The sequence below is a fragment of the Cetorhinus maximus genome, chromosome 34 (assembly GCF_964194155.1).
Source record: "Cetorhinus maximus chromosome 34, sCetMax3.hap1.1, whole genome shotgun sequence".
Taxonomy (NCBI): domain Eukaryota; kingdom Metazoa; phylum Chordata; class Chondrichthyes; order Lamniformes; family Cetorhinidae; genus Cetorhinus; species Cetorhinus maximus.
The window spans coordinates 1,182,342-1,195,387 of record NC_135912.1 but is presented as its reverse complement, the minus strand read 5'-3'; the positions used below and the strand labels follow the sequence as shown (position 1 = coordinate 1,195,387).

The window sequence follows — 13,046 nt, the reverse complement described above, 5'->3', positions numbered from 1 at the left end:
ACATAAGAAATAGGAGCAGGAGTAGGCCATTCGGCGCCTCAAACCCGTCCTTTTCAATCAGATCCTGGCTGATCTACGACCATCAAATCCACTTTCCTGCCCTATCGCCATGTCCTTCAGTGTCGAAGAATCTATCCAACTCAGTCTTGAATACACTCAATGACTCAACATCTACAGCTCTAAGGATTCACAACCCTCTGGGTGAACAAGTTCTCAGCTCAGGCTAACCCCTTACACTGAGACTACGACCCCTAGTACTAAACTCACCTCTCCTGACCACACACTCTCCTCCTTAAGGCCCACCACTTTGACCAAGCTTTCGTGCACCTGTCCTAATACCTTACGTCAGTTTTTGTCTGAAAATATATTCCTGTGAAGCTTGTGTATAAACACAAGTTGTAGTTGTGTTGCTCTCCAACGCCTGTTCCATATTACTCTTCTGCCAAAATCAGCGGGGAACCAATCACTCTTCAAGCCTCTGCCAAAGCTGCCCGAGTCAGCCAATAAAATGCTTACAAGATGCGGCCATTAATTATCACTACCTTACTTGCACCAAACGCTCTTGGATGCTGGGTACAAGTGCTTTATTAAGGAAATTCCTGTATACAATGTGATATCAAATAAGTTCTGTGGAGAGGCTGGAACTGTTCTCCTGAGGAGATTTGATAACAACATTCAAAATCACGAGGGGTCTGGACAGATGGGGAGAAACTGTTCCCATTGGTGGAAGGATTGAGAACCAGAGGGCACAGGTTTAATGTAATTGGCAAAAGAAGTAATGGCGACATGTGGAAAAACTTTCTCACGCAGCGAGTGGAATGCATCTGGAATGCGCTGCCTAAGAGTGTGGTCGAGGTGGGGTCAATTGAGGCTTTCTAAAGGGAACTAGATCATTATCTGAAATGAAACCATTTGCAGGTGAAAAAGCAGGGCAGTGGCACCAGGTGAACTGCCCCTTCAGAGGGCCAGCACAGACACAATGGGCTGAATGGCCTACTGTATTGTAACTATTCTGTGATTCTAAGATACGATTCTAAGATCAATCTGACTGTAATACTGGCTTCAGTCAACAGTGTCTCTGGAGTTAATGTTCTGCGGCAGTCCTAAGCAATACACTAAAGGGCCTGAATGAATCAAAAACCTATTTAGCATATACAATGCAAACTGCCTGTCCTCAATAGGTTTCTTGTCTTTCAATTCCTTGTTCAGAAGCCAATTATATCAACAATTGCTTAGTGACTGGAATAGTTATTTGAAATGTTAACTGATGGATAGTTGAAGAGGCTTCTCAATTCATGGAGGTAATAGCGAGGGTCCAGTCATTAACGTCTGGCAGAATATGAGATCCATTAAACCCTCAGCCTGTTTACATTAAAGGAACGGCGAGAGTGTTACAAACCAGCCATGGCATAATTCCATTTCAGGTAGCTCAGCTTCAATTCTGCAACAAGTTCCAAACTTTTGTGGACGAACTGGATTCACATCATCCGTGTACAATGTCACCTCTGGACAGTCTACCAAGAGACACATCTGTCTTTCATCTAAACGACTGGCATACTGAGATCCGAACGTTCTAAACTCACCCAGTGTAGAACGATTCTAATTTTATGCTTTTGAGAATTTGCAGCTCCCGTATCTTGTTGTAAGATTTGATTACCGTGTATTAACCAATGCATAAATAAATCTGACTTCAGTGGGTTTAGCCTATTCCATCAGTCTGCCAATTTTCCACTTTTTTTTTTGGAAGAGGCAGGAATCCATGCCATCTCCAATGAACATGGCTCTGCAATTGGGGTTTCTTGCTGAAAACTACGCACTGACCCTTAGGTAGCATTTACAGGAAATGGCCCAGGACAGTTCTCACCAGAGCCCTGGGCTAATATTGATCCCTCCAACAACACCAACAAAAAAAGGTCATCTGGTCAGATTATCGGTTCACGGCAACTTGCTGTGCACAGATTGGCTGCCATGTTTCCTACCTTACAACAGTGACTAAATGCTAAAAGTACTTAATTTGCTGCAATGTGCTTTGGGACATCCTGGGGCTGGTGAGAAGCCCTGTATAGATGACAGACTTTCTTTCCATCTAACTGACACCAACTACTTCTGCGCAGGCCAGAGATAAAACTCAGCAACTTATTGCCTGCATGGCTGAGTACGGTATTACACAGTACAACGCTACTAGCTCTTTACAGCATGCGTTAAGAACAGGGACCAAAACCACAGTATCAACCGAGCTCCAATATATCAACCTGTACAGACGAGGATTCTCCACAGTTTTATAAAGAATAACCTGTGTTTCTGCAGCACCTCTCGTCTCCTCAGGACAGTCTTTTTCAGCAACATTAGCTGAGGGGTAAATATTCTCTCAGGAGAAGGCTTCCTGCTCTTCTCCAAAATAGTGCAGTGGGGCCTTTTATGTTTGCCCAAGATTAGAAGATGGTGCTTCGGTTTAATGCCTCATCCAAAAGACAGCACCTCCGACAATGCAGCACTCACTCAGTACTGCACTGGGAATGTTGGCATGGATTTTACGCCCTAGTCTCTGGAGTGGGATTTGAACTCATGGCCGTCCGATTCAGACGTGAGGGGTTGTGCTACCCACTAAAACATGGCCGAGGGGCAATCAGCTACAGGAGCAACATTCAATCACTTTTAACTGTAATTATACGTGCATCCTCATCATTGAGACAGATTGACAAGCTTCTCAACACACAACCAGGAGTAACGCTGAGAGGATGCAGAGCAAAGCAACCGTTTCAGACCATCAGCCCTACAATATTGGGGACACTATTACAGCAGTCACACAAATTTACACACATATGGAAGGCTGAACTTAGGGAAGATGTTTCCACTTCCTGGTGAAACTAGAACCAGAGGCCATAGATATAAGATAATTATTAATAAATCCAATGGGGAATTCAGGAAAAACTTCTTTACCCAGAGAATGGGGAGAATGTGGAGCTCGTTACCAACCACAGGGAGTGGTTGAGATGAATAGTACAGAGACGTTTGCGCGGGGGGAAGTTTGATAAACATGAGGGGGAACAGAATGGAATGATATACTGTTAGGGCGAGATGGAAGAGGGGGTGGGAGGAGGCGCGAATGCAGCAGAAACACCAGCACGGAGCAGATGGGCCGAATGGCCTGTTTCGGTGCTGGAAATTCTGTGTGATATGCGATCACAAGATCCTCTTCCCTGTCCATTTACATAGAAGGTGGACGTGAAGAGTCACTCGAGGTTATCATCTTGAAGGAAAGCTCAGGAAACCGGAGTGCTTCCTCTACCCACACTTACACTGAGAAAGTGGAGATGGTCTAAATGAAGCACTTTGGAAAGCTGAACAAAGAAAGTTTGCTTTCACTGGTTGATGAAGTGGTAACCAAGTGAAAGAGATTTAAGGGAGATAGAAGATTTATTCCAAACTGGGCTATGTGAGTATGGAATGTTTTATCATGAGTGACTGTGAGTTAGAGACGGCTGAGGAACAGGAACAGGCATATTCAAACTTGTAGCTTTCTCCAGTGTTTATACTTTTTTCTTTTTTCATTCATGGGATGTCACTGGCTAGACGGCCATTTATTGTCCACCCCTAATTGCTCACGAGAAGATGGTGGTGAGCTGCCTCAGTCCGTGTGGTGCAGGGCCACCATCAATGTCCTGGGGTTTACCATTGACCAGAAACTGAACTGGACCAGCCATATAAATATTGTGGCTACAAGAGCAGGTCAGAGGCTGGGAATCCTGCAGTGAGTAACTCACCTCCTGACTCCCCAAAGCCTGTCCACCATCGACAAGGCACAAGCCAGGAGTGTGATGGAATACTCCCCACTTGCTTGGAAGAGTGCAGCTCCCACAACACTCAAGAAGCTTGACATCGTCCAGGATAAAGCAGCCCCGCTTGATTGGCACCCCACCCACCATCTTCAACATTCACTCCCTCCACCACTGACACACAGTAGCAGCAGTGTGTGTACCATCTACAAGGTGCACTGCAGCAACTCACCAAGGCTCCTTAGGCAGCACCTTCCAAACCCACGACCACTACCATCTAGAAGGACAAGGGCAGCAGACACATGGGGACACCACCACCTGCAAGTTCCCCTCCACACCATCCTGACTTGGAAATATATCGGCCGTTCCTTCACTGTCACTGGGTCAAAATCCTGGAACTCTCTCCCTAACAGCACGGTGGGAGTACCTACAGCACATGGACTGCAGCGGCTCAAGAAGGCAGCAGCTCACCACCACCACCTTCTCAAGGGCAACTCGGAATGGGCAATAAATGCTGGGCCCAGCCATTGACGCCCACATCCCATGAATGAATTAAAAAAACACCCACTGTGCTGCCAGGAATGGAGTTCTTCCAACCATTTGCCCACTCCCTACCTCAGAGGGGCAGAAGCCAATTCAGATACCCTCTCTGCCACTCCAACTGAAAGCAGCCTGCAATCAAATCTCAGACCTTGTTGATCTACCTGGATCAGTGCAATGCCACACTGGCTGTTGTGAGCTTCTCAGGTTCTCTAAACAGACTCACCCTTACATAACACAGAACCTGAAGAGATCCCGTGAACAAGTAAACCACCAAAAACACTGCTTCAAATCAACAGGATACAAAGCACCTTAATCACAAAATGAAAACATCATTAATCCTGACAGGAAAGAATCGCCCAGCCCAGCCTCTTGGTTAGTTTGCTGGAATCGAAAACCTGCAAAATCTGAACTTACACTCAACCAGAATGGCATCAGTTACACATTTTAATTTCAGTTTTCCCCCAAAATATATTGCAGCTGGAAACAGTTATTTTTTGAGGTTATGTTTAAACGTTTCCACATGAAGCCTAATCTGTCCAGCGAACAAAGTATAGTGCAATTTCCCCAACTCTTTGCAGGGGGGGGGATACCGGGGGAGGGAGGGGAGATACCGGGGGAGGGGAATACCAGGGGTGGGGAATACAGGGGGTGGGGTTGGCGGCGGACGGGGTGGGCGTGTTGGTGTCCTGACCAGGGCGCAGTGGGGTACATTATCAGAACACCCCCCACCACCCTCCCTCCCCCTCCCCTCTTCCCCACTCTCACTCCCTCCACACCTCCTTTCCCGTCACCCCTCCCCTCACCCTTCCCACTCTCCCGTCCTCCCTCTCTCTTCCCAACTCATTCCGCTTCCTCTCCACCATCCATTTTCAACCCACCCACCTTCTACCCCACCCTCCCTCCATTTCCAACCCACCCACCTTCTACCCCACCCTCCCTCTCTCTCCTCTCCCCAAGCATCCCTCTCACCATCACCCCTCTCCCACGCCTCCATTACCCTCTCACCATCACCCCTTTCCCACGCCTCCATTACCCTGTCGCCAATCCCCTTTTCCCCCACACCCTCCCACGTACCCCCTCCCCCCAACAACCCCCACGTCCACCAACCCCACATCCCCCCAACCCCCCCAAAAAAAAAACCCCACGTCCCCCTGCCCACCAAGTCGCCTCTCCCACATCCCCCAACCCCCAAGAAAAAACCCCACGTTCCCCCTGCCCACCAAGTCACCTCTCCCACATCCCCCAACCCCCAAAAAAAAACCCACACGTCCCCCTGCCCACCAAGTCACCTCCCACACATCCCCCAACCCCCAAAAAAAACCCACACGTCCCCCTGCCCACCAAGTCGTCTCCCCCACATCCCCCTCCCAGCCAAGTCGCCCCACCCACGTCGTCTCCCTGTCCCCCCTCCCCCAACGTCCCCCTCCCACCCAGGTCGCCCCCCCACGCCGTCCCCGTCCCCCCTCCCCCACCGTCCCCCCATCCCCCCGTCCCCACAACCCCTCGTCCCCGCCTACGTCCCCCCTCCCCCGCCTGAAGTCCCCCCTCCCCGGTTGGCCCCAACCCCCCCTGAAGTCCCCCCTCCCCTCAAACCCCCCCACACTTCCCCCTCCCCCCAAATCCCCCCCACGTCCCCCCTCCCCCAAGTCCCCCCTCCCCAACCCGCCCACAGCCCCCTCCCCCCCACCCGCCCCACGTCCCCCCTCCCCCCAACCGTCCCCCCTCGCCCCAACCACCCCCATGTCCCCCTCCCGCAAACCCCCCGCACTACCCCCACGTCCCCCCTCCTCCCAACCCCCCCTTACGTCCCCCCTCCCCCCCACGTCCCCCTCCCCCCAACCCCCACTCACGTACCACCCTCCCCCCAACCCCAACTCACGTCCCCCTCCCTCCAACCCCCCCTAACGTCCCCCTCCCCCCAACTCCCCTCACGTCCCCCCTCCCTCCAACCCCCCCTCACGTCCCCCTCCCCCCCACTCCCCTCACGTGCCCCCTCCCGCCTCACATCCCCCTCCCCACAACCCCCACTCATGTCCCCCCTCCCCACAACACCCCCCCCCACGTCCCCCTCCCCCCAAAACCCCCCTCACGTCCCCCCCACCAAAACCCCCCCTCACGTCACCTCCCAACCCCCGCTCACGTCCCCCCTCCCCCCAAACCCCCCTCACGTCCCCCTCTCCCCTCACACCAACTCCCCTCACGTCCCCCCCACCCCCTCACGTCACCCCTCCCCCCAAACCCCCCACATGTTCCCCGTTCCCCCATCACGTCCCCCCAACCCCCCAACGTCCCCCCTCCCCCAACCTCCCCTCATCCCTCCCCCCAACCCCCACCATGTCTCCCCTCCCCCCTCACGTCCCCCCTCCCCCCAACCCCCCCTCACCTCCCCCCAACCCCCCCCTCACGTCTCACGTCCCCCCAACCCCCCTCACCTCCCCCCAACCCCCCCTCACGTCCCCCTCCCCCTCACGTCCCCCTCCCCCCCACGTCCCACCTCCCCCCTCACGTCCCACCTCCCCCCTCACGTCCCCCCTCCCCCCACTCACGTCCCCCCTCCCCCCACTCACGTCCCCCTCCCCCACTCACGTCCCCCCTCCCCCCACTCACGTCCCCCCTCCCCCCAACCCCCCCTCACCTCCCCCCAACCCCCCCTCACGTCTCACCTCCCCCCAACCCCCCTCACGTCTCACCTCCCCCTCCCCCCCACTCACCTCCCCCCTCCCCCCACTCACGTCCCCCCCTCCCCCTCCCCCTCATGTCCCCCCTCCCCCTCCCCCTCACGTCCCCCCTCCCCCCCCTCACGTCCCCCCTCCCCCTCCCCCTCACGTCCCCCCTCCCCCTCCCCCCACTCACGTCCCCCCTCCCCCTCCCCCCACTCACGTCCCCCTCCCCCTCCCCCCACTCACGTCCCCCTCCCCCTCCCCCCACTCACGTCCCCCTCCCCCTCCCCCCACTCACGTCCCCCTCCCCCTCCCCCACTCACGTCCCCCCTCCCCCTCCCCCCACTCACGTCCCCCCTCCCCCTCCCCCCACTCACGTCCCCCCTCCCCCTCCCCCCACTCACGTCCCCCCTCCCCCTCCCCCCCCTCCCCCCACTCACGTCCCCCCTCCCCCTCCCCCCACTCACGTCCCCCCTCCCCCTCCCCCCACTCACGTCCCCCCTCCCCCTCCCCCCACTCACGTCCCCCTCCCCTCCCCCACTCACGTCCCCCCTCCCCCTCCCCCCACTCACGTCCCCCCTCCCCCCCCCCTCATGTCCCCCCTCCCCTCACGTCCCCCCTCCCCCTCACGTCCCCCCTCCCCCTCCCCCTCACGTCCCCCCTCCCCCTCCCCCCACTCACGTCCCCCCTCCCCCTCCCCCACTCACGTCCCCCTCCCCCTCCCCCCACTCACGTCCCCCTCCCCCTCCCCCCACTCACGTCCCCCCTCCCCCTCCCCCCACTCACGTCCCCCCTCCCCCTCCCCCCACTCACGTCCCACCTCCCCCTCCCCCCACTCACGTCCCCCCTCCCCCTCCCCCCACTCACGTCCCCCCTCCCCCTCCCCCTCCCCCCACTCACGTCCCCCCTCCCCCTCCCCCTCCCCCCACTCACGTCCCCCCTCCCCCTCCCCCCACTCACGTCCCCCCTCCCCCTCCCCCCACTCACGTCCCCCCTCCCCCTCCCCCCACTCACGTCCCCCCTCCCCCTCCCCCCACTCACGTCCCCCCACTCACGTCCCCCCTCCCCCTCCCCCCACTCACGTCCCCCCTCCCCCTCCCCCCACTCACGTCCCCCCTCCCCCTCCCCCCACTCACGTCCCCCCTCCCCCTCCCCCTCCCCCCACTCACGTCCCCCCTCCCCCTCCCCCTCCCCCCACTCACGTCCCCCCTCCCCCTCCCCCTCCCCCCACTCACGTCCCCCCTCCCCCTCCCCCTCCCCCCACTCACGTCCCCCCTCCCCCTCCCCCCACTCACGTCCCCCCTCCCCCTCCCCCCACTCACGTCCCCCCTCCCCCTCCCCCCACTCACGTCCCCCCTCCCCCCTCCCCCCACTCACGTCCCCCCTCCCCCTCCCCCCACTCACGTCCCCCCTCCCCCTCCCCCCACTCACGTCCCCCCTCCCCCTCCCCCACTCACGTCCCCCCTCCCCCTCCCCCCACTCACGTCCCCCCTCCCCCTCCCCCCACTCACGTCCCCCCTCCCCCTCCCCCCACTCACGTCCCCCCTCCCCCTCCCCCTCCCCCTCCCCCCACTCACGTCCCCCCTCCCCCTCCCCCTCCCCCCACTCACGTCCCCCTCCCCCTCCCCCTCCCCCCACTCACGTCCCCCCTCCCCCTCCCCCTCCCCCTCCCCCTCCCCCCACTCACGTCCCCCCTCCCCCTCCCCCCACTCACGTCCCCCCTCCCCCTCCCCCCACTCACGTCCCCCCTCCCCCTCCCCCTCCCCCTCCCCCTCCCCCTCCCCCTCCCCCCACTCACGTCCCCCCTCCCCCTCCCCCTCCCCCTCCCCCCACTCACGTCCCCCCTCCCCCTCCCCCTCCCCCTCCCCCTCCCCCTCCCCCTCCCCCCACTCACGTCCCCCCTCCCCCACTCACGTCCCCCCTCCCCCACTCACGTCCCCCCTCCCCCACTCACGTCCCCCCTCCCCCTCCCCCTCCCCCCACTCACGTCCCCCCTCCCTCTCCGCTGCCCCCCACCCTCTTTCTCTCTATTTATCTCCTCACCATCATGGTTTCTCTCTCTCTCTCCTTCTCTCGGTCGCGCTCTCCCCTACGTCACCGGCGCGCTCCCTCTGACGTCACGACGCAGCGTCCAGCGTTGCGCGTCCCCGTCTCTGCTCGTCGCTTCCTGTGCACAACGCGCGCGAGCGCCTGGTGCGGCTGCCTGAGCGCGAGCGCGAGCGAGCGCCCCCCTCCCCCCACCCTCCTGACCACGTGGCGCAGCCGGACACTGGGGAACAACCAATAGTGAGGTGGAAATGTTCAAGGAGGGAATGGTCTGGAGCAGGATGGAGCGGTCAAGGAGGGAATGGTCTGGAGCAGGATGGAGCGGTCAAGGAGGGAATGGTCTGGAGCAGGATGGAGCGGTCAGGGAGGGAATGGTCTGGAGCAGGATGGAGCGGTCAAGGAGGGAATGGTCTGGAGCAGGATGGAGCGGTCAAGGAGGGAATGGTCTGGAGCAGTATGGGGCGGTCAAGGAGGGAATAGTCTGGAGCAGAATGGAGCGGTCAAGGAGGGAATGGTCTGGAGCAGGATGGAGCGGTCAAGGGAGGGAATGGTCTGGAGCAGGATGGAGCGGTCAATGAGGGAATGGTCTGGAGCAGGATGGGGCGGTCAAGGAGGGAATGGTCTGGAGCAGGATGGAGCGGCCAAGGAGGGAATGGTCTGGAGCAGTATGGGGCGGTCAAGGAGGGAATAGTCTGGAGCAGAATGGAGCGGTCAAGGAGGGAATGGTCTGGAGCAGGATGGAGCGGTCAAGGAGGGAATGGTCTGGAGCAGGATGGAATGGTGAAGGAGGGAATGGTCTGGAGCCCAAGGAAATGGCCAAGGAGGGATGGTCCAGATCAGGAGGGAATGGTCAAGGAGGTAATTGTCAGGAGCGGGAGGGAATGATCAGGATCAGGAAGGAATGGTCAAGGGGGGAATGGTCTGGAGCAGGAAAGAATGGTCAAAGAGGTAATGGTCAGGAGCCAGATGGATTGGTCTGGAGGGAATGGTCTGGTCGGAGTGGCCAGGAGGAAATGGTCAAGATGGAGTGGTCAGGAGGGAATGGTCAAGATGGAGTGGTCAAGAGGGAATGGTCAAGAGGGAATGGCAAGGAGGAAATGGTCAAGATGGAGTGGTCAGGAGGGAATGGTCAAGAGGGAATGACCAGGAAAGAATGATCAAGGAATACAAACAAATGAATTAGGAGCAGGAGTAGGCCACTCGGCCCCTCGAGCCTGCTCAGCTATTTAATAAGATCATGGTTCATCTGATTGTAACCTCAACCCCATATTGTTACCTACCCCTATAACCTTTCACCCCTTGTTAATCAAGAATCTATCTAGCTCTGCCTTAAAAATGTTCAAAGACTCTGCTTCCACCGCCTTATAAGGAAGAGAGTTCCAAAGGCTCACCACCACCTGAGAGAAAAATTTCTCCTAAAACTGTCTTAAATGGCCGACCCCTTATTTTTAAACAGTAACCCCCTAGTTCTAGATTCCCCCACAAGAGGAAACATCCTCTCCACATCCACCCTGTCAAGACCCCTCAGGATCTTATATGTTTCAATCAAGGCACCTCTTACTCTTCTAAACTCCAGCGGATAAAAGTCTAATCTGTCCAACCTTTCCTCATAAGACAACCCACCCATTCCAGGTATTAGTCTGGTAAACCTTCTCTGAACTGCTTCCAATGCACTTACATCCTTCCTTAAATAAAGAGACTAATACTCTACTAATACTCCAGATGTGGTCTCACTAATGCCTTGTACAACTGAAGCATCCCTACTTTTGTATTCAATTCCGCTCACAATAAGCAATAACATTCTATTAACTTTCCTAACTACTTGCTGGACCTGCATACTAACCTTTTGTGATTCATGCACTAGGACACCCAGATCCCTCTCCATCTCAGGGCTCTGTAATCTCTCACCAATTAGATATATGCTTCTTTTTTATTTTTCCTGCCAAAATGGACAACTTTACATTTTCCCAAATTATACTCCATTTGTCAGATCTTTGCCCATTCACCTCACCTCTCTATATCCCCTTTGTAGCTTCCTTATGTCCTCCTCACATCTTTCTTTCCTACCTATCTTTGTGTCATCAGCAAATTTAACAACCATACCTCTGGTCCCTTCATCCAAGTCATTTACATAAATTGTAAAAACTTGAGGCCCTGGCACTGGTCCCTGTGGCACTCCACTCGTTACATTTTGCCAACCAGATAAAGACCCATTTATGCCTACTCTCTGTTTTCTGCCAGCCAGCCAATCCTCTATCCATGCCAATATGTTACCCCCTACACCATGAGCTTTTATTTTTCACAATAACCTTTGGTGTGGCACCTTATCAAATGCCTCCTGGAAATCTAAGTACAGTACATCCACCAGTTCACCTTTATCCACAGCATTTGTTACTTCTTCAAAGAACTCCAATAAATTGGTTAAACATGATTTCCCTTTCACAAAACCATGTTGACTCTGCCTGATTACTTCAATTTTTCCAAGTGGCCTGTGATAGGAAATAGAGATGGTTTGAGTAAGTTGTATTTGGGTGTGTTAAGAACAAGGTATATCCTTAAGTTTAATTTATATATTTTTTCTATTTGTGGGTTAAAAGGCGAAACCTGAGATCTAGTTTCATTTTTGAGTGGAGACAATGGGTCTAAAGCTCTGTTTTTGTACACCTGAAATTCCAACGACATTTTTATGGCTCTTGAAAGAGAGTTAAAGCTAACAGAGTAGAGAAAAAAAAAACTGTGTTGTTGCCTAGCAGCAGGGGCACAGAGAGGGAGGCCCCATCCACCCACCTACCCACCCACCCACACACACACACACACACACACACACAAACTGAAATCGGTTTGAGTTCAAAAACAGAAAATGCTGGAAAAAACTCAGCAGGTCTAGCAGCATCTGTGGAGAGAGAAACAGAGTTATCGTTTCGAGTCCGTATGACCCTTCGTCAAAGCAGTTTGAGTTCAGTTGGAAGTTGGAAGGGACTGGACAGCAGAGGGACAGATAGCAAGTCCCAAACTGAAGTGGAAGCCAGGATTCCAGAGGGACTGGATACTGGGAGAAGGAACTGCAGAGAGAGCAAATTGCCCAAAAGAACTGAAAGGTCCCAAGAAGACCTAGTCAAAGGAAGAGCAGGAGTCAGAAAAAGGTCCTGTTCTGTGGAAGTGACAGTAAGGATCAGAGAGGAAGGCTCCCAAGTTTCAAGCGTAAAGGGAGAAATCTACAAGAAGCAGATTTAAAGCGATATGGGTGTGCGAGAAACTGGAAGGTTCATGGTGACAGCTGAAGCTCTGTAACTCTTCACTGGGCATGTGAAGCAATGGTGTGTACTGTTGATGGCTGAGTCAGTGAGAAAGGGTGTGTGGTAAAAAATTTGAAGGCATGTGGCGATCCAGGGGAGAGGAACATCAGAAGGAGAGTTCAAAACCCTAGAGGTGGACCCTTGCGGAAGGCATCGGAGAGAAAGCGTCGGATTGGGAGAAGATACCAAAGCAAGTTCTTCGAGCGTGAAGATTGGAAACCCTCGTGTAAAAGATGAAGTTCAGTGAGACCGGTTGACTCGCGGGGGAGTTGACGAGAGATCCATAGCATCTGTTTGGGGTGGCACCTGTCACTTGTTTTATAGTGTGGTCTGTATGACCACAGGTCATCTATTGGTTTACATAAACTGGGTACTCACTGTGAACATTAGAGTATAAGAAAGCTTTTGTAACTTGTGTTATCCTTACAAATCTGTGTATATGTGTGAAGGTATATTTGTGAGGGAAGGAGTATTGTAATAAGTTCATTTTTTTCTTCTTTCATAAATGTTTTATTCTTTCGTTAAAAGTTCATCAGCTGACTCATGTGACTCTGTTCAGTAGCCACTCTCCATGTATCTAAACGGAACAAAAGTTAGGATCTATCAAGGCAGGCTCCCCCCTGGGACCTGACTTGTCCAGTAGTAACATCAGCTGGGATTGTAACACCTGCTATAAAATCTCTAATAATAGCTTTTAACATTTTCCCTATGACAGATGTTAAGCT

General features: G+C 54.9%; 1 protein-coding gene across 2 annotated transcripts in view; it reads right to left on the bottom strand.

The window, feature by feature from the left end:
* Positions 1 to 9,079, bottom strand: part of LOC144671774 (uncharacterized) — a 51,383-nt gene extending 42,304 nt beyond the window's left edge. The window contains exon 1 of one of the 2 annotated variants that reach the window (XM_078533806.1): positions 9,023 to 9,079. The gene's annotated coding sequence lies outside the window, so the exon portion shown is untranslated. Of the gene's footprint in view, positions 1 to 344; positions 441 to 9,022 lie in introns of those variants that run through there. The other variant, XM_078533807.1, reaches the window with a different exon arrangement.
* Between the last annotated feature and the right edge of the window lie 3,967 nt (positions 9,080 to 13,046).